Raw genomic sequence first — 22,364 nt, forward strand, 5'->3', positions numbered from 1 at the left:
TATCTGTAAGACGTGGAGTCGGCATAAAACTTCCCTTGGGTTGTTAATGTTAATGGTGCCCATTCTTGTGACTCTGTGCACTCTGTTGATAACAAAGGTTGCATCCAGGGGTCTTTATGAGATTTTGTTAAATAGGATGGTAACCAAAGATTTCAGGTCCTTCTGTCTTCCATTTTCTGGCAATCCGTTAAAATGAATATTGTTTTTTCTGCCCCAGTTTTCTTGGTCATTCAGAAGAAGGGTCATGTTTTGTACTTGAGCATAGAGGATTTCATGTCTATTTTCCAAAGCTTGAATCCTCTCTGAAAGATCTCTAGAAGCACCTTCCGTAACTGTTGTCCTAGAAGCCAGTAGATTGATTTCCCCTCGTAACAAGTCAATGGCCTGCTGGTGTGAGGTCCCTATGCTCTGTTCTAGAGAGTCAATGTCTTGCTTCGTTGGCAAGGCCTGTACCAATACCCGCAGTCCACATAGGTCTGAATGCATTGTGGGAGAAGATGTTGTGTTTCCTTGATTAGCTGCACAGGAGGACTTGTTTTAATGGGCTGTGATATTTCTGCTTCCTCCGAAATGCAGAATTGACCAGTCTTTTGGAGAGGGGGACATAGAAGGTGACTCCTACAGGAGGTCAATAGAGGCCTTGCGGTTAGTGTCTCTGGGACATTTGGTAGATCCCTTTAAGTTACTTGATGAGTTAGGAATTGGAGCCATTTTAGACATGGGAGGATTAACCCGTAAGAAAAATTGTCTTATTGTGTTACTCTGCACCTCTTCAGCACGTATAGATGGAGTAGGAGATCTTATGTCAAGTTATCTGCGTTTTCCGGGCATCCCTGTTGTGAATTCCGCTCTTGGGCTCCCTCCGGTGGTTGTAAGTGGCACTTTTGTGAGTTCTGCTCTTGCGCTCCCTCTTGTGGTTTCAAGTGGTATGGCTGCTCCTTGGAGTTAGCTGTCATCAGCTGCCTCCACTTATCGTCTCTTCTGCTCGGCTATTTAGGCCTGGCTGTTCCTTCAGCCAGTGCCACTTGTATATGGTTCCTGGATGGAGTCACATCTCTTTGGATTTCCCTGTTATCCTGACCAGTTCAGCAAAGCTAAGTTTTTGCTTGCGCTTTTCTGTTCACAGATTGTGGACTTATCCGTTCAGTGCTTTCTATGTTTGTCCAGTGTTATCAGTATTAACCAAGAAATAATAACCAAATAAATAAACCAAAGAAATAATAACCAAGAAAAATTATCTTTCACAATTGGTGCAGAATCCAACCAGAGGAGCAGCACTTTTAGACCTAATACTATCTAATAGACCTGACAGAATAACAAATCTGCAGGTGGTCGGGCATCTAGGAAATAGCGACCACAATATTGTGTAGTTTCACCTGTCTTTCACTAGGGGGACTTGTCAGGGAGTCACAAAAACACTGAACTTTAGGAAGGCAAAGTTTGACCAGCTTAGAGATGCTCTTAATCTGGTAGACTGGGACAATATCCTCAGAAATAAGAATACAGATAATAAATGGAAAATGTTTAAGAACATCCTAAATAGGCACTGTAAGCGGTTTATACCTTGTGGGAATAAAAGGACTAGAAATAGGAAAAACCCAATGTGGCTAAACAAAGAAGTAAGACAGGCAATTAACAGTAAAAAGAAAGCATTTGCACTACTAAAGCAGGATGGCACCATTGAAGCTCTAAAAAACTATAGGGAGAAAAATACTTTATCTAAAAAACTAATTAAAGCTGCCAAAAAGGAAACAGAGAAGCACATTGCTAAGGAGAGTAAAACTAATCCCAAACTGTTCTTCAACTATATCAATAGTAAAAGAATAAAAACTGAAAATGTAGGCCCCTTAAAAAATAGTGAGGAAAGTATGGTTGTAGATGAAGAGGAAAAAGCTAATATATTAAACACCTTCTTCTCCACGGTATTCACGGTGGAAAATGAAATGCTAGGTGAAATCCCAAGAAACAATGAAAACCCTATATTAAGGGTCACCAATCTAACCCAAGAAGAGGTACGAAACCGGCTAAATAAGATCAAAATAGATAAATCTCCGGGTCCGGATGGCATACACCCACGAGTACTAAGAGAACTAAGTAATGTAATAGATAAACCATTATTTCTTATTTTTACGGACTCTATAGCGACAGGGTCTGTTCCGCAGGACTGGCGCATAGCAAATGTGGTGCCAATATTCAAAAAGGGCTCTAAAAGTGAACCTGGAATTTATAGGCCAGTAAGTCTAACCTCTATTGTTGGTAAAATATTTGAAGGGTTTCTGAGGGATGTTATTCTGGATTATCTCAATGAGAATAACTGTTTAACTCCATATCAGCATGGGTTTATGAGAAATCGCTCCTGTCAAACCAATCTAATCAGTTTTTATGAAGAGGTAAGCTATAGGCTGGACCACGGTGAGTCATTGGACGTGGTATATCTCGATTTTTCCAAAGCGTTTGATACCGTGCCGCACAAGAGGTTGGTACACAAAATGAGAATGCTTGGTCTGGGGGAAAATGTGTGTAAATGGGTTAGTAACTGGCTTAGTGATAGAAAGCAGAGGGTGGTTATAAATGGTATAGTCTCTAACTGGGTCGCTGTGACCAGTGGGGTACCGCAGGGGTCAGTATTGGGACCTGTTCTCTTCAACATATTCATTAATGATCTGGTAGAAGGTTTACACAGTAAAATATCGATATTTGCAGATGATACAAAACTATGTAAAGCAGTTAATACAAGAGAAGATAGTATTCTGCTACAGATAGATCTGGATAAGTTGGAAACTTGGGCTAAAAGGTGGCAGATGAGGTTTAACAATGATAAATGTAAGGTTATACACATGGGAAGAAGGAATCAATATCACCATTACACACTGAATGGGAAACCACTGGGTAAATCTGACAGGGAGAAGGACTTGGGGATCCTAGTTAATGATAAACTTACCTGGAGCAGCCAGTGCCAGGCAGCAGCTGCCAAGGCAAACAGGATCATGGGGTGCATTAAAAGAGGTCTGGATACACATGATGAGAGCATTATACTGCCTCTGTACAAATCCCTAGTTAGACCGCACATGGAGTACTGTGTCCAGTTTTGGGCACCGGTGCTCAGGAAGGATATAATGGAACTAGAGAGAGTACAAAGGAGGGCAACAAAATTAATAAAGGGGATGGGAGAACTACAATACCCAGATAGATTAGCGAAATTAGGATTATTTAGTCTAGAAAAAAGACGACTGAGGGGCGATCTAATAACCATGTATAAGTATATAAGGGGACAATACAAATATCTCGCTGAGGATCTGTTTATACCAAGGAAGGTGACGGGCACAAGGGGGCATTCTTTGCGTCTGGAGGAGAGAAGGTTTTTCCACCAACATAGAAGAGGATTCTTTACTGTTAGGGCAGTGAGAATCTGGAATTGCTTGCCCGAGGAGGTGGTGATGGCGAACTCAGTCAAGGGGTTCAAGAGAGGCCTGGATGTCTTCCTGGAGCAGAACAATATTGTATCATACAATTATTAGGTTCTGTAGAAGGACGTAGATCTGGGGATTTATTATGATGAAATATAGGCTGAACTGGATGGACAAATGTCTTTTTTCGGCCTTACTAACTATGTTACTATGTTACTATGTTACAGTATGAATTAATTCTGTCTTGCTGGAAGCTCTGGGAAGCAGATTTACCCTCCACACCTTTAGTCAGGTGTGGAGATTTTTTTTGTAAACTCTGCGTGGATTTTTGTAATGTTTTATACTGACCGCACAGTATTCCATCCTGTCCTATCTATCAAGCAAGACTGGCCTCCTGTGCTCATCCTGGTTTCATTCTGTGTATGTCTTTTTCCTCTCCACTCACAGTCATTATTTGTGGGGGCTAATCTATCCTTTGGGGATTTTCTCTGAGGCAAGATAGTTTTCCTGCTTCTGTCTTTAGGGGTAGTTAGCTCTTAGGCTGTGACGAGATGCCTAGGGAGAGTTAGGAGCATTCCACGGCTACTTCTAGTGTTGTGTTGAGCTTAGGGACTGCGGTCAGTACAGTTACCACTTCCTTCAGAGCTCGTTCCATGTTGCTCCTAGACCACCGCATCATAACACATCCCCAGCTAAGCCAATAGAAATAGGACAGGAGAGTTAGTCCTTAGCCAATAGAAATAGGACAGGAGAGTTAGTCCTTAACCAATAGAAATAGGACAGGAGAGTTAGTCCTTAGTCACACCATTCCCCAAAAGTTCTGGATTAGATGTAATTAGGCTGGTTCTGATGTTATATTGTATTATTGATATTGATAAGATGCCTTTGTGAATATGGAGCGCCCCGTCAGGGCAAGGGGTACTCGGTACCAGGTCCGGTGTTCACAGGGGGATGTCACAGTGTCTGACCCGGTCCGTGGCCCTGGGACGTCCATATACAAGGGAAAGGTCTTTAAAGGGATAAGGTTTATGTTTGTGACGCCACCTGTGGCATTCGGTCAGGGTGACCGACGCTGCTTTAAGGGGTCCACTGGGGTGATGTTATGGCAGCTATATGGTATAACTTCCCACAGGTGAAGTGAATCCCCAGGGCTTCCCGGTGTATAGATGGTGAATGGTGAGTGGCTCAGAGAAGAACGAGGACACAGTGTTGCAGTCTCTTTACCTTTACTGAAGACTTCAGCATCCACAGTCCAGAGCACCAGACCACAGGGTAGGCAGAGTCCGGCCGGTTTGGAGGCAAGTCCAGAGTCCCCTTGTCCAGGTGGAGAATAAAAGCCTTTCCTCTAGCGCCGGGGTGGTATAGTCCCTTACTGCTAAGCTTCTCATAAGGTCATCACAGATGTTATTTCTCTTTGTCCCCCGGATTGGATAAGACATACCCATATGACCGGTGACTTGAGGCGGTTTATAGGGATTCTAGCATGCCCCAGCCTCTAAGGTTTTCACCATGCCTCCTGGGTGTTAGGTCGGACAGGTAAGTAGAGTTCAGCTGTCCTGCCGGTCTCTGATGTAAGTCATAGAGGTCCTTACAACCTCGGTGTTCCGGCTACCCGTCTCTGCGCCTCAGAAGGAGGCAGCCTGCTCGGGGCTGGTACCCTTCTGATATCCTCTCCGGCATGCTCGCTGCAATCAATTCGGCCTTCAAATGTCTCTTTCTGGGAGCTGCAGCTCTGAGGGCATGCACAGCTCCGTGAACCCACTCCTCTGTCCTCTGACTGGAATTCGCTCCTGCCAGGAACAGCTTCCTTGAAGGACTGACTGACTTTCCCTACAAACTACCAGTTATATATCTACGGGGAGTCACCTAGTAAATGGGATCAGAAGCTCCACCTGGTGGCTTGGAGTGTGAAGTGTTGCATGTTTGTGGTACCTGGATGCAGTTATCCTTCCTTGCCTCCAAACGTAGCATCACTCTCCCCGGGTGGAAAGCAATACCACTGTGACGACCAGGACCCTGGGACGCCACAAATGTCATCTTTAGGTTTCCCTTTGTCTGATGATCCAAATGTTGTGGTATAGGGGTAGTGATCCACCCAAGAAGTGAGTGTAGTCTGCGATCTTCTACAGTGGAAAATAGATGGTGCTTGTATACTTAATATAGTGTTTTATATCAGGCTCATATCTTCAGCAGAGGATTGAGAAAACAATATATTTGCATATTTGCAGAGATGAAAGCTTGTAGAGTGATCCACCAATCACTGCAATTCTAATGAGGCTATGCAGGATCCGAAACCCTGTGTAGAAAATTGTCTCTGTATCATGTGTCAGCGTCTTCTGCTTCCAAAATATCAGAGTGCCTACAAGATGGCCGTGCTTGGCGGGAAAAAGTATATGGAAACGGGTCCTCCTGGAGAAGAGAACTGAAGCCGCCTGCTCCCGGAGAGGAGAGGCGCCACTCATGGGTAAGCAGAGCACGTCTGTACACAGGCACACAATCCCCCACGTGGTGCCACGTCTGGGCCCGTGCTGCCAGGCTGGGGATGTCAGGGCAGATGGATTCCCCCTGTGACAACATCCACACCATGGGGTCTCCTCCCTCTGAAGCTCAGTCCTCCCTTCTGGCACTCACCGCCCCACGGTTAGGAGAACACCGACCCGAAATCAAGGCCACGGCTTGGGGCCTGCAGGAAGATCTTGTCTGAAATTAGTGGTGTATTGTTTCCTCGGGTAGATCAAAATCCTCTTCTTCATATAAATTCACTATTGAATGCTTTCTGGGTCATGGATGAGTGGTTAGGGCAGATGGATTGAGCAGATTTTTTCTGGGGAGCTTGGAGCTCTCACAGGTTCACTGGCTTCCAGGCATGCCCCTAAGGTCTATTGATTCAAATTAACTTTCGTTAGTGGTAAAACCCATTTAAGCTCCCTTGATTCAACTGTTGTTTTTTTTTTCTTTTTGTGCCACTCCATTGCAGAGATATACACATTTGTTGCTTTTGCAGTATAGTATATGAAATCTCTGCTTGTATTTCACCTGGGCATTTCTTCATCATCTTCTCTTGGGGCATACACTTCCACCACTCTCTCTCAGACACTGCCAATCACAGAAGCATCTGAGGCTGACGGACTACATAGTTGCTGAGCTATGATTGGAAGCTTCTGGAAGTGAGGGGTGAAAGTGCACGCCCCCAGTGAAGACTGTCAAGAAATGTCCTATTGGCCTGCAAATGGAGATGAGCGGACTCATGGTAGTGCTTGTTCAGCTGGTTCGGCCAAATTTTAGTCTGAAGTTCAATTTGATACCAGAACTTGACCCAAACCCAATAGAAGCCAATGGGAACCTGAACTTTGGTGCTGTAAAATGGTTGTAGTAAGAGCTAGGGGGCTGTAAAAGGAAGTAAAATGAGGGAAAGAGCAGGACAATTGTGGATAGGGAAATTCCTTAAAATAGGATAGAAAAAATTTTTTTCTTGAACCAGGAGACAGAGGTTCAAGTGGAGGAGTAAAGCAGTGCCTTGCATGTGTAGTTTACTGTACTTGTTAACACTAGAAGTCCCAGAAATTTCGAGCTCCAAAGGTTCCAAAGGTAGAAATGGTAAATCAACCCCTCTCTGGGACTTCTAGTGTTAATAAATGGGGGGAAAAAAACTTGAGTCCCCCTTATTTTTAATAATCAGCCAAGGGAAAGCAGAAAGCTGGGGCTGATATCAATAATTGGGAAAGGTCCATGGATATTAGACCCTTCCCAGCCTCATAAGATCAGCCCTCAGCTGCCCCAGAAATGGTGCATCCATTAGATTCTTGCACTTCCCAATTGCCGTGGTGCGTTTTAAAACCAGGTAATAGTTTTTGGGGTTGCTGTCAGCTGTGTAATGTCAGCTAGCGTCAAGCACTGGGTTAAGTAATGGTGAAGCGTCTATCAGATACTAACCCCATAATTAAGGAGACATACACAAGCACAGGAAAAAAAGTTTATTTGAATAAAGTCTCCCCCACACATTCCCTGGTTTACCCATTTATTATTAAAAAATACTCTCAGCAGCACTGACGTAATCCATTGTGGTTCCCACAATGTCCAGCTATTCTCTCCTACAACCTATTGACTGTCATTCTATGAACGACACTTCATGGGTTACTCGCTGTCATCTCTCACGAGCGATGACGTCAGTACCTCCATTACCTATGGTACCTCGTTCTTGAGGCTTCATAGGTCCCTCCTGGTCATGTCTCATGGGTGAGTGCTTGTGATAGTGTCCGGGGTGGGACATATATACCAGGATAGGACCCAGGATAAGGGACATATATTCCAGAATGATGGATACAAATGACAGGATGGGGACCAGGATGAGGGAAATATATACCAGGATGGGAACCAGGATAAGGGACAAGATGGTGCACCACCACATTATGGGTGTCAGGTCCGAGCATTCCTACATGAACAGTTTCCTGGAAAGTGGATTGGTCGGCGTGGGCCAGTTGAATGGCCACCAAGGTCTCCTGATTTGACCCCTTTAAACTTTTATCTTTGGGGTCATCTGAAGACAAATGTCTATGCTGTGAAGATACGAGATGTGCGGCATCTGAAACAATGGATACTGGAAGCCCGTGCTAGCATTTCTTCTGCGTTGTTGCTATCAGTGTGTCAAGAGTGGGAGAAGAGGGTTGTATTGACAATCCAACACAATGGGCAGCACTTTGAACACATTTTATAAGTGGTCATAAACTTGTAAATAGCTCATGAAAGAATAAAGTTACGTTAAACCCAAGCACATCATTGTTTTTCTTGTGAAATTCTCAATAAGTTTGCATCAAATGACCTTCTTCCCATTGAAAAAAATAAAGTTGGATCCAAAATGGCCAACTTCAAAATGGCCGCCATGGCCACCACCCATCTTGAAAAGTTTTCCCCCTCCCATATACTAATGTTGATATCACCAACCACTCCCATTGTATTTAGGTGTATCCATATAAATGGCCCACTCTTTATATCAGTATGGGGGGGTGTGCCCAGACCAAATCTTGCATTAGGGCCTATCAGACTTTAGTTACACCTCTGACTGGGCCCCCTGGTGTCACTGTCTCCACTTTTGGATGTATAATTAATCAAGTGGAAGTGAGTGGTCACGTGGATAACGCACTGATGATAAAAATGGACAAACGGTTGACACACTGGTGCACAACACTGATTGACACTGGTGCTATATTTTTCACATAGATGTTTAAACACAAATGTGTGAACAAGGGCTAAAATGCTGTATTACAGAGCAGCATTGCTTCTAGGTCAGACTGTCTCTTTTGATTATTTGTTGGTTTTCATTAAATTGGTATTATTTGTCATCTGTATTATTACTCTTTATCATAAATAGTGGTCGAGACATCTATAACGTTATACTAAGTCAATATCTCACATTCTCTAATATATTATGGCGGTGTTAATTTTATATATATGTGCCCGGTTTTTATTATTTTTTAGGGATAGATATATATTGTTGGTAATTGCCATCTCTGCATTTGCATGATTGAGATTATATGTAAGTATAGATATTAACAACATCTCCTTGTTCCTACTTACATTTTGGGATTTACACACAAAAATAATCCAGCACTTCATATTAGTAGGGGCCAAAGGTATATTAGTGTCAAGACCTTTCCCATATATTCAATTGGCATATCGCCAGGTGAAATACTCCAAACAGCTATTTTTACACCAAAGAAAGAGAGTACATATATCACCAGATTTAAAAATATATAAATTTTATTTAAACATACATTCTAATGACATATAACAAAAAAATACATGGAGGAACAGACTGAGCACTCAAAAGGAGGAGCACTACTCCATTAATCAGACTTGGCATAGCATATATCCATATACAGTTAGGGCCAGAAATATTTGGACAGTGACACAATTTTCGCGAGTTGGGCTCTGCATGCCACCACATTGGATTTGAAATGAAACCTCTACAACAGAATTCAAGTGCAGATTGTAATGTTTAATTTGAAGGGTTGAACAAAAATATCTGATAGAAAATGTAGGAATTGTACACATTTCTTTACAAACACTCCACATTTTAGGAGGTCAAAAGTAATTGGACAAATAAACATAACCCAAACAAAATATTTTTATTTTCAATATTTTGTTGCAAATCCTTTGGAGGCAATCACTGCCTTAAGTCTGGAACCCATGGACATCACCAAACGCTGGGTTTCCTCCTTCTTAATGCTTTGCCAGGCCTTTACAGCCGCAGCCTTCAGGTCTTGCTTGTTTGTGGGTCTTTCCGTCTTAAGTCTGGATTTGAGCAAGTGAAATGCATGCTCAATTGGGTTTAGATCTGGAGATTGACTTGGCCATTGCAGAATGTTCCACTTTTTGGCACTCATGAACTCCTGGGTAGCTTTGGATGTATGCTTGGGGTCATTGTCCATCTGTACTATGAAGCGCCGTCCAATCAACTTTGCAGCATTTGGCTGAATCTGGGCTGAAAGTATATCCCGGTACACTTCAGAATTCATCCAGCTACTCTTGTCTGCTCTTATGTCATCAATAAACACAAGTGACCCAGTGCCATTGAAAGCCATGCATGCCCATGCCATCACGTTGCCTCCACCATGTTTTACAGAGGATGTGGTGTGCCTTGGATCATGTGCCGTTCCCTTTCTTCTCCAAATTTTTTTCTTCCCATCATTCTGGTACAGGTTGATCTTTGTCTCATCTGTCCATAGAATACTTTTCCAGAACTGAGCTGGCTTCTTGAGGTGTTTTTCTGCAAATTTAACTCTGGCCTGTCTGGGGGCGTGGCCTGAGAGTCCATGTGAGCGGACGTGCGGCTGTGAGCTCCCGCCGTTGTACAGCTTAAAATCCTGCAGAGCCGCTGCTGTTCGGTCCCTGTGGGGGCTTATCGGTGCCGGGAGACTTGTAGAGCCCGGTGGCGCTGAGCGGTAGTGCTTGAACCGGCGAAAATGACAGGGAGACGGCAGAAGGACGCGGGAGCCGGGGAGGCAGGCGCAATCCAAGATGGCGCCGACACAAGGGAAAAGGCAGACAAGGAGAACGCCGCATGCAGAAAACGTATGGAGGTTGCGGCAAAGCTCCAGCAGTTTGCGAGAGCGGAGGCCGCAGAGGAGGGAGCCGGAGCTGATACCGAAGAGGAGGAGGAGAGCCCAGCAGGAGAACATGAGGTACAACAGGGGAGAAAGGAGAGTAAAATGGCGGTGGCAGAAGGGGGACCCGAGGAAATGGCGCCAGAAGCTGAGCCTACCCTAAGAGACGTCTTTGCGCTGGTTTCTTCATGTAAACAGTCTCTGACCTTACAGATACAAGAGGTTAAGGGAGACACAGCTCAGATAAACGCAGCCATGCAGAAGATTGACAAACGTGTGGGGGAGGTAGAGGAGAGAGTGAGCACTGCAGAAGACCATATAGTGCAGCTGCAAAAAGCAGAGAAAAAGTTCACTCAAGCAATAGCTGAATTGGCGGCAAAAAATGAGGACCTTGAGAATAGGTCCAGAAGAAATAATATCCGCATAGTGGGCATCCCTGAAAAAGCTGAAGGGAGGAATCCAACGGAGTACATTGAAAACTGGCTGTTAGAGACATTTGGAGATATGGCGCTAACAAAAGTGTTCGCGGTAGAAAGAGCGCATAGGGTCCCGCCGAAACCACCTGTCCCTGGAGCGAATCCCCATACCATGCTCGCCAAAATTCTAAATTATAGAGACAGAGACAATATCCTGAGGAAGGCCAGAGACATGACGGATCTGACAGTTGAAGGCCAAAAGATTGCTATATACCCAGATTATTCTACTTTGGTGCAGAGACAACGGATGATGTTCACGGGTATCAAGAGACGGCTGAGAGAACTGGGAGTGCAGTATTCCATGATGTTTCCAGCAAGACTGATAGTGGTGGCGTTTGATAAAATTAATTTTTTTCAGAAGCCGGAGGAACCTACCCAGTGGATCGATATTAATGCTAAAAAGCTGAAAGGAAAAGGAGACTGAAACTGTGGGAAGAGTCTGATTTTGGTCACTTATTTGTCAAGGGGCATAGAGTCATGTAATTGACAAACCAGGGGGTATGGGTGGTGAAGAAGGGAGTTGGTTTATATTCAGTTAAAGTTAAAGGGATGGTGTAATGGATGCTGGGAAGGAGGGAGGAAGGGTAAGCGGCATATTTTAAGTGTATGCAGGTTTCTTGCGTGTGTAAATAATTCTATGTTTGAAATATTTTGAGACATGTTATTTTTCAAAATGTCTGAAATCCTGTTATGTACAGTGGTGGGAGGAGGGTTGGGAAGGTAACGCCAAACGGAGTGTTCGCTATGGGCGACGATGCCCCACTCTTGAAAAGAGGCGGAAAGGTTAGATGTGAGGGGGGATGGGTGGGAGGGGGGGGGGAGGGTAGTTGGACAGCTTGTGCTAAAAAATGATGATACTTTTAGTAAAAATGAGTCAAGTGATGGGGACCCGTTTTAAAATTTTGAGCTGGAATGTGAGAGGCCTAGGGGAGAAATCCAGACGTGCAGCGTGTTTGCAATATGCAAGAGATCAACGGGCCTCGATGATATGCTTGCTGGAGACGCATTTGGCAAGGGAAAAGGTGGATGTCCTGAATAGAAGGTGGATTCAGAAGGGTTATCATTCTACCTTCTCCACGTATGCAAGAGGAGTCTCAATCTTGGTTCCAGCGGGAGTTCAGTATGAGGAGGTGAAGTTATATGTGGATGTGGAGGGGCAGTACGTACTAATACGGTGTATATTGTATGGAGTGATGTTGTGTGTTGCCGCGATGTATATTCCGCCTCCCTACTCTAGCAGGAAAATCAGAGAAGTAATGGAGCGAGTGGAAAGATGGGGACCGACACCGTTAATAATTATCGGAGATCTAAACAACATCTGTGATGATTATTGGGACAAAAATAAGAATACTCAGAATAGGTTGGAGGGACATATAACAACATTTGGCACCTATATACAGGAGATAGGTATGATTGATCTTTGGAGGGTTAGACACGTTGGATAGAGAGGGTACTCATGTTATTCACCAGCGCATGCCACGCTCTCTAGGATTGATATGGCTCTGGGTAACAGGATTTTGGATACACTGGTTGGGGAGGTGAGATATCTGCCAAGGGCCTTGTCGGACCATAGTCCAATTGAAGTAGAAGTTAGATTGGAGGGGGCTCGCATGCTAAGTGGGAGAGAATGGAAGATTCATCCTAATTGGTTACAGAGCATTGAGTTGGAAAGTATAGGACGGGAGGTGGCGGAATTTTTTTCTTTTAAATGATGGAAGTACCGACGCCCTTACAATTTGGGATGCAATGAAGGCGTATCTGAGGGGACTACTGTTTAGGGACATTAGTAGGTGTAAGCGGAGGACGAGAGAGGCAGAAAAAGCGGCAGTTGAGGAGTTGAAGGAAGCAGAAGATGGGATGGCCACACTGGGAACCCCTGAGGCAGAGAGAAGGATGAAAAACGCACAAAATCATTTGGAAAAATTTCTGCTAGGCAAAGCTGAGAGGAAGCGGGATTTCCAAAGGGTGTTGTTTTACCAGGAGGGAGAAACAGTGGGTCATATGCTGTCGGTAGTGGCTGCTGCTCAGAGAGGTTCTTCATATATACACTCTTTGGAATCTGCAAGTGGAGGTAGAATAACGGAAACGCCTGAAATTTTGAGGACCTTCGCTGACTTCTATGCAGATTTGTATTCCTCTCGGGCTGGTGAATCGGTCGAGGACCCACTGACTTTCTTGGAGGGTCTGGATTTGCCGAGACTGAATGAGGCAGATAGGGAGAGCCTTGAGGCCCCTATCACTGAGGAGGAATTGAGTCGGGCATTGATGTCTAATGGGAAGGCGCCTGGGGTCGATGGGCTACCCGCTGAGATCTATAAAGGGTTGGCAGAGGTGTTGATTCCTAGATTAAAAATGGTACTGGAGGAAGCTAGGTATTGTGGGCGCTTGCCAGCCTCTATGAGAGAGGCCATAATAGTGGTTATTCCAAAGAAGGATAAGGACTTGGGGAAACCGGAGTCGTACCGCCCAATTTCATTACTAACTATTGATGTCAAGCTTCTGGCCAAGGTGTTGGCTCTCCGACTCTCTAGTGTTATTACGAGTCTGGTGCATTCGGACCAATCTGGCTTTATACCTGACAGATCCACGGCGATTAATTTGCGGAGGTTATTTGTAAATATGCAGGTAGAGTCTGATAACGGTGGTCGAAGAGTGATTGTATCGCTGGATGCACATAAGGCGTTTGACAGTGTTGAGTGGGGATATCTTTGGCAGGTGTTGGAATGTATGGGGTTTGGTCCACAGTTTGTGGCCTGGATACAGCTGCTGTATTCATCACCGTCGGCTAGAATTAGAGTGAACGGGGAGCTGTCTCGACCTATAGGGCTGGCTAGGGGTACTAGGCAGGGATGCCCGCTCTCACCCCTCCTGTTCGCGCTGGCTGTAGAACCTCTTGCTGCTAAGATTCGGCAGTCTGATAGGGTCCCTGGGTTTAGGTATGGGAAAATAGAGGAAAAAATAGCGTTATACGCGGATGATGATGATGTTTTGCTGTTCCTGGCAGATCCAGACGATTCACTAAGAGGGGCCATTGAAATTGTTGAGAGATTTGGTACTGTGTCGGGATTGACAATTAATTGGGATAAATCGGTTCTTTTTAGGGTGGATGACGTAGGTGAGAATGTGAGTGAGGATGTTGGTGATGAAAGGTTACAGGTGGTTTCTAAATTTAAATACCTTGGAATATATGTTTCGGTGCCAATTGCGGAGTACCTACAGAGGAATTTGGCTCCTGTTATGGGAGTACTCAAGGCGAAGGTAGATGCCTGGAATAAACTACATCTATCGGTCGTCGGTAGGGTAAACCTTATTAAAATGGTCCTGATGCCTAAAATTCTATATGTTCTACATAACGCACCAATTTGGATCCCTCGGGGGAAGTTCAGGCAGATTAATGCCCTCTTTAGAAGTTTGATATGGGGAAGACAATATCCACGTATTAGCCTGGAGACGCTTCAGCGACCTAAGGAGGATGGTGGTTTGGCTTTGCCCAACCCGGAAATGTACTTCCTTGCGGCACAGAGCCAGCATTTGAAGGGCTGGGCGCGAGGGGCGTCATCCAGTGCAGTACAACATCTAATGGAAGAGGTGACGGACCGACGACCGATGGCTAGGTGTTTGGAAGATGGCTCTTTGGGCGCTTTGGGGAAAGTATACCCAACCCTGTTCCTGATTCGTAAACTATGGAATAGACTAAGGCAGATTCGTGGGGTTACAGGGTTGACTAAATTCACACCGATATGGTCTAATAGCAATTTAAAGGAATTTGAGGCTTTGGGAGGACTGATGGAATGGCAGAATAAGGGAATTTGTTTTGTTCACCAGATAATTCAGCAGCAAGCATTGAAGTCCTTTTCTCAATTGCAGGTAGAATTTGGGCTCCGGTCCACAGGGGGATATCAGTACGCGCAGATGAGACATGCCTTTAGAGCTCAGAAGAAGAAGGTTGATATCAGAGTTCAAGAGGATATTGTGTTGGAGTATGTGTGTGGTGACGGGAATACAAGGGGAGTTATTTCTACTCTGTTCAAGGACCTTATGCACACGTTTTTGCTAGATTTCCCTATAAAGGCGAGAGCTAAGTGGGAGAGGGAAGTAGGGCCGATGGAGAATGAAACCTGGGAATCGGTGATAGTGGGTTCCGCGACTATCCTTGAGTGAACCATATAGACTCTCGCAGTTATATATTCTGCATAGAGTATATAAATCTCCGGAAGTGCTATACAAAGCGGGATTGCGTGCCAACTCTGAGTGCCCGAGGTGTGCGAGTGAAAATGCAGGAATATATCATATGATGTGGACGTGTCCTAGGCTAGCTGCTTTTTGGGTGGTGGTTTTGAGCCGGGTTGAAGTAGCGTATAAGTGCAGAGTTCTTAGAGACCCGATAGTATGCGTGCTGGGATATGTGGAAGAAATTGGAGTTGACAATACTTGGAAGATTGCAATTGCTAGGTTACTCTATATGGCAAGGAAAGTAATAGCACGAAATTGGATTAATGCGGAACCACCTGCGAGAAGGGAATTTCTCCAATATGTTCAACATGGTTTAAAATAGGAAAAGGGGGTGTACAAAAAAAGGGGGAGAATAGAAATGTATAATAAGATGTGGTCTCCTTGGCTTGAATTGGATTGAGGAGTATAGACGTCGAGTTTCTTAAGACCTGGATAAGGATAAACTATACGAGGCAGGGAAGGCCTCAGTGGGTGTAGATTGGGTATGAGCTGTCTTAGGGGGGAGGGGGGTAGTTGGGGTAATGTTGGGGTGTTTTGAAATAAGATAATAAGAAAATGTGTATGTGACATAATGTAATGTTAATGACATCCGGATGTTCTTCTTTATATTGTTAATAAAAATCTATTTAAATAAAAAAAAAAAAAAAAACTCTGGCCTGTCTATTTTTGGTATTGATGAATGGTTTGCATCTAGATGTGAACCCTTTGTATTTACTGTCATGGAGTCTTCTCTTTACTGTTGACTTAGAGACAGATACACCTACTTCACTGAGAGTGTTCTGGACTTCAGTTGATGTTGTGAACGGGTTCTTCTTCACCAAATTAAGTATGCGGCGATCATCCACCACTGTTGTCATCCGTGGACGCCCAGGCCTTTTTGAGTTCCCAAGCTCACCAGTCAATTCCTTTTTTCTCAGAATGTACCCAACTGTTGATTTTGCTACTCCAAGCATGTCTGCTATCTCTCTGATGGATTTTTTCTTTTTTTTCAGCCTCAGGATGTTCTGCTTCACCTCAATTGAGAGTTCCTTTGACCGCATGTTGTCTGCTCACAGCAACAGCTTCCAAATGCAAAACCACACACCTGGAATCCACCCCTGACCTTTTAACTACTTCATTGATTACAGGTTAACGAGGGAGACGCCTTCAGAGTTAATTGCAGCCCTTAGAGTCCATTGTCCAATTACTTTTGGTCCCTTGAAAAAGAGGACGCTATGCATTACAGAGCTATGATTCCTAAACCCTTTCTCCGATTTGGATGTGGAAACTATCATATTGCAGCTGGGAGTGTGCACTTTCAGCCCATATTATATATATAATTGTATTTCTGAACATGTTTTTGTAAACAGCTAAAATAACAAAACTTGTGTCACTGTCCAAATATTTCTGGCCCTAACTGTATATAAAGCAGCTCCATTGCTGCAGGTGCTTTCACACTCATATGAGGAAAATCAGACTTGCATTAGAAATACACCTGTGTAAACAGCACCACCCAGTTCTAAATATCGTGTAAATCATTGGCATTCATGCTTACCCATTGTCAGTCAAGGAGATATAGTGGCCCACCCTATGACCCCTGACGCGCGTTTCGCGTTCTGATGGCTTTCTCAAAGAGGATGTAACCTTATCCTGCAACTGCCCGTCCTTTTATGATGGTATAGCTCGCTAATTGGAAGGCGGCGCATACGCCCGCGTCCCCCCTCTCACACGCAAAGGGCCGCCTCCTATCGGCGTCATTCCACAGTGCGCATGCGGGTGAAAGTACACCCGATGACGTCAGGGGCATGCGCACTGTGCATTGTTTGGGATTGCAGCATGAGACTTGTAGTCCTTTTGTTGTTATTTGCTGGCCTATTGTGCGCACACGCCTGTCAGAGTGCATGGGGAGGCATCTCAGGGCGTGACTATCGGCCAGACGCTTTGGTCATGTGACTCAGCCCTCATCCACGTCATATGTGGGCGTTGTCTGACTCGCGGCCGAAGCGCCGCTCCTGTCGCACGGCTGCCATGCTCTTCCCGTCGCCTATCAGGGCGGTGTGCGCCAACATAGTGAGGCACAGCATGAACATCATATAGGTTTAGGAGTTAAGACAAAGACGGTGTTTATTAAGAGGGACTATTTTGTTTAAGGAAGAGGATTTTTTAGTAGGTGTGGCGGTAATGCCCCAATATGTGTAACTAGACACTCTATTGGACAACACACTCTTTGTGAGTAACGACTCCTATCATATAATTGGCCCGCTTTTGTTATGTGTTTTTTCTGATACATCCCTGTCATTTGGATATATAGTTCTGGACACACCTATGCATATTGAACCATTCAGAGATGTTGTTGTTAAACTGTTTTTTCTCTTCGCCACGACAGCACCACTTGAGAGAGGGGATCCGCCCCTAGGAACAGGAAACCCTATGGAGAGATAAAAGGGGCGGTCCCCCTCGCTCCCACAGTTGGTTTCCTGTTCCTAAGGGAACTCATTGAGAGAAGAGGATGCCTAGCCTGGATGCTGCTTGCGTGGTTACCTTGAGGACGGTAAGGGCTTCAGAGCTGGAAGCAGCGTCGGGGGTCCTGTCTTCAGCTCCCCCCTCTGCTGGCAGGCGCCGTGAGGCCAGGTTCGGGGAGTCACCTGGTTCACGGAGGATGAGTGTCTTCTCGTGGCCTGCGGAGGGCGAAAACACGCAGGTAGGCGCGTCGCCACTCCGTTCTCGGTGGGCGCACGCACGGTCGTGTGGCCCGGTGTGTCTTTCCCCAGAAGTGATGCGAAAGCTTCTGGAGTGAATGAGGAGGAGAGACTCAGGCACATACAACATGGCCGCGACAGGAAGAAGATGGCGGCTTCCATTATAAAAAGACATCGGCGGTGATACTCTGGTGTCCAGCATGGCTTCTCCTAAGGACTCAGCGGTGCCATCTTTAGAAAAAACAGCAGTTGCAGCTCGCAGCTGTACAAGCAGCAGCGGATGCTCCAAGCAGAGCAGATCCTCCACAAGGAGCGCTAAAGAAAAGAGATCCGATCGATCTACCTCTCAACCTGTGCCTTCGTCTCCTCCTCTTCAGCCGGTACCTTGACCGAAAGCCTCACTGGGGTAAGTGTATTTCCCACCCTATTAAGCTGATTGTTGTTCCCTCTTTCTTCTATGCACCCTAGGCAAAAAGAACTGAAAAATCTAAGCACAAACAATGTGCTTTATGCTCCCAGCCCCTCCCGGATAGTCATACAAAAAGGATGTGTCACACATGTATTGAGTCCACCTTACGTGAAGAATCCTCAGTAAGGTCAGAAGATATTAGACAAATGATCAGAGAGGAATTACGAGCCTTAAGGGGTTCGGATAGTATTCCAGAAATTAAAACCAGGAAAAAAGGATTCACCAAAATCCTACCATTCTACTGATAATGAGGATAGGGATACGGATATTTACCAGGAATACCTTTCCTTACAAGGTGAACAAGACACATGCTTTCCAACAGAAAGCATTGATAAACTCGTTAAATCTGTCCGAGACACCATGGGTATTAAAGATACCAAAAATCCCAAAACGCCACAGGACATCATGTTCGCAGGCTTATCGGAGAAAAAAAGACCAACCTTTCCAGTAATTGCAGCAATCAAAAATTTGGTAAAAAAGGAATGGGAAAGACAGGGGCAAAAAGGGTTGCCTTCATCATCAAAAAGGCGCTATCCCTTTAATGATGAGGATTTGTCTATATGGACAAAAGCCCCAAAAGTAGATGCTGCAGTAGCATCCACATCCAGAGAATCTTTACTACCAGTAGAGGATTCGGGTTCCTTACAGGACCCGCTGGATCGTAAAGCTGACTCCCTTCTAAAGAGGTCATGGGAATCATGTACAGGGGCATTTAAACCGGCAATATCAGCTACATGTACGGCAAGGTCCATGTTAGTATGGTTAAACGATCTAGAGGAAGGTTTAAAAGGCGGTCTCTCCAGAGATAAACTAATCTCTTCCATACCTTTGATTAGAGGTGCTACAGCCTTCCTGGCGGATTCCTCTGCTGACTCTATTCGGTAAGCAGCTAAATTAGCAGGCCTAACCAATGCAGCATGCCGAGCACTTTGGCTAAAGGGTTGTAAAGGAGATGCTCAGACGAAATCTAAACTCTGTGGCCTACCATGCCATGGTGAGTACCTGTTTGGTACAAAACTAGACGAAATTCTCACCAAAGCGGGCGAGAGGAAAAAGGGATTCCCTAATAATTATTTTCTGTCTTATAGGAGAGCATTCCGGAAACCCGTATTTAATAAAAGAAAGGATTTTAGAAACTAGGACCGCTGGGCTAATAAAGATACCAAACAAAAAGGTGCTTTTTTTGCAAAACGCCCATTTAAAATGGATGACAAACCACGTTAGGACAGATGTACCAGTGGGTAGTAGATTGTCTTTTTTCTCCCAACAATGGGGAATAGTAACATCCAACTTATGGGCAACTAGCCTCGTAACTTCAGGGCTAAAATTAAAATTTGCCCGAGTCCCTCCGGACTCCTTCCTGTTGACTTCTCTAAAATCTCAATCTCAACAGGAGTTTTTGGAGCAAGAAATAATAAATCTCCTATCCAAAAGGGTATTAATAGAAGTCCCGTTTCATCAGAGGGGAAAGGAGAAATTGAATATCTTCTTAGAAACCCAAACCTTCAAGATGGAGTCTAACCGATCCACTGTAAAACTTCTGTTTCCGAGGTGCTTTATGGCAGTCCTCGACCTAAAAGATGCGTATTACCATCTACCAATTTATATCGAACATCAGCAGTATCTTCGTGTGGCGGTCATGATGAAAGGACAAGTATGTCATTTTCAATATACAGCAGTGCCCTTTGGACTGTCAATAGCTCCCAGAGTCTTTACCAAATTAATGTCAGAAGTGATGTCATACTTAAGGTTAGAATATACCCTCATAGTCCCATACTTAGATGACCTTTTAGTGGTGGGAAAGTCAGCAACGCCTGTTTGATACAGTTTCATCCCTGCAGGAATTGGGATGGTTAATTAATTGGGAAAGATCCAGATTGTCTCCAACAACCCGCCAAACATTCCTAGGTCTTCTCTTAGACTCCGTAAGTCAGAGGTGTTTCCTTCCAGAATCTAAACAAATAACAATAAGGAATAAAGTACAATCAGTTGTTAATAAGCCTATAATTTCCCTCAGGGAAGGCATGTCCCTTCTTGGTTTTTTTACATCATGCATTCCGGCTGTCCCATGGGCTCAATTCCATACTAGACGGCTGCAGTATACCATACTACAGGAAGGAGAGAGACTACAGTGTCATTTAGGAAGTCGTTTATCCCTACCAATAGAAGTAATCGAGTCCCTGACCTGTTGGCTAGACCCAAATCATCTTGTAGGTGGGTCCATTGGGTGGTTAAACCCTCAAAAACAATTTTTACTGATGCCAGTCCTAGTGGTTGGGGAGCACATCTAGGTGATCAGATAGTTCAAGGACAATGGTCTATTAGTGAGTCAGACGATTCATCTAATGAAAGGGAACTAAAAGCCATCTATCATGCCATGTGTAAATGCCTTCCGCAGTTACAAGGAACACACACAAGAATACTATCAGACAACATGACATCCGTCGCGTACATAAATCATCAAGGAGGAATGAGATCAGGAGCACTCATGTCTATAGCAGACAACATCCTATCTATAGCTGAGAAACATATTCTATCTGTGTCAGTACTGCATGTCAGAGGAGTGGACAATTCAAAAGCAGATTTTCTCAGCCGCCACTCCCTCCACCAAGGAGAGTGGGTACTCAGCCGTCACATCTTCACAATGATAACCGAGAAATGGGGCACACCCAAAATAGACCTTTTCGCAAGAAGGAGCAACAGACAAGTCAAATAGTTTGCTTCACTGTTTCTGACCAACAACCCCAATATCCTCGATGCTCTCCAAGTTCCGTGGACATTCCGGAAGCATATGCATTTCCTCCATTGATACTTCTTCCAACATTGATAACGAAGATAAGGGAGGACAAGAGCAAACGTGATTCTAATAGCACCATTTTGGCCCAAGAAACCATGGTTTTCCTGCCTCAGAGCCATGTCAATCTCGGATCCATGGATTCTCCCAGAAGTTCAGGATCTCCTCTCCCAGGGTCCCATCAACCACCCTCATGTGAAGGGCCTACGATTGGGTTGACAGCCTGGAATTTGAGAGGCAGCTACTAAAGCTAGGAGGTTTTTCAGATAAACTAATTGATACCCTTCTACTAAGTAGGAAAAGAACTGCAACAACTATATATGTAAGGTTATGGAGAAAATTTCTTCGTTTCTACCCAGCAGCTCTGTCAAAAGAAATTCCCATTTCCGCTATCTTAGAGTTTCTGCAAAGAGGGCGTGATTTAGGCCTATCAGTTAGTACTTTGAAAGTACAAGTATCTGCTCTAGGAGCCTTATATAGTCACAATATTGCAGGAGACAGGTGGATAGCCCGATTTATTTCAGCATGCCAAAGGTCAGAACCAGTCCAAATTCCCCACATATCACCATAGGATCTTAATCTAGTTCTCAAAGCCTTAATAGGGCACCCATTCGAGGCACTACACTCAGCCCACATAATATATGTCTCCCTTAAGGCAGCTCTTCTTGTTGCCTTAGTATCAGCAAAAAGAGTAGGTGACATTCAGGCATTGTCAATAGATCCTCCCTTTCTGTCAATATTCCAGGATAGAATTGTCCTAAAAACAGACCTTTCTTACTTGCCTAAAGTAAGTACCAAATGCCATAGGTCTCAAGAAATCTTCCTCCTTCCTTCTATAGTAACCCCGCAAATCAGGAAGAGGAAAAATACCATACACTAGATGTAAGAAGGGCCGTAATAGCTTACCTAGACCGAACTAGCCCCTGGAGGAAGAGCAGGGCTCTCTTTATTTCCTTCTAGGGCCATAAGAAAGGATCTGGAGTCGCGAAAAGTACGTTATCCCGGTGGATTCGGGATGCAATATGCCTGGCTTATTCGTCAAAAGGGGAGAATCCGCCTGAGATCATAAGGGCACACTCCGCCCGGGCGATAACATCATCATGGGCTGAAAGAGCGGAGGTCCCAATAGAACTAATATGTAAGGCCACAACTTGGTCTTCTCCTACTACCTTTTATAGTCACTATAGATTGAACTTGTGTTCCT

General features: G+C 44.6%; 1 protein-coding gene across 2 annotated transcripts in view; it reads left to right on the forward strand.

The window, feature by feature from the left end:
• Window positions 1-22,364, forward strand: part of MERTK (MER proto-oncogene, tyrosine kinase) — a 238,387-nt gene that overhangs the window by 15,161 nt on the left and 200,862 nt on the right. The gene's annotated exons all lie outside the window — the stretch shown is intronic.

Source organism: Ranitomeya imitator, chromosome 5 (assembly GCF_032444005.1).
Source record: "Ranitomeya imitator isolate aRanImi1 chromosome 5, aRanImi1.pri, whole genome shotgun sequence".
In the NCBI taxonomy this organism is placed as follows: domain Eukaryota; kingdom Metazoa; phylum Chordata; class Amphibia; order Anura; family Dendrobatidae; genus Ranitomeya; species Ranitomeya imitator.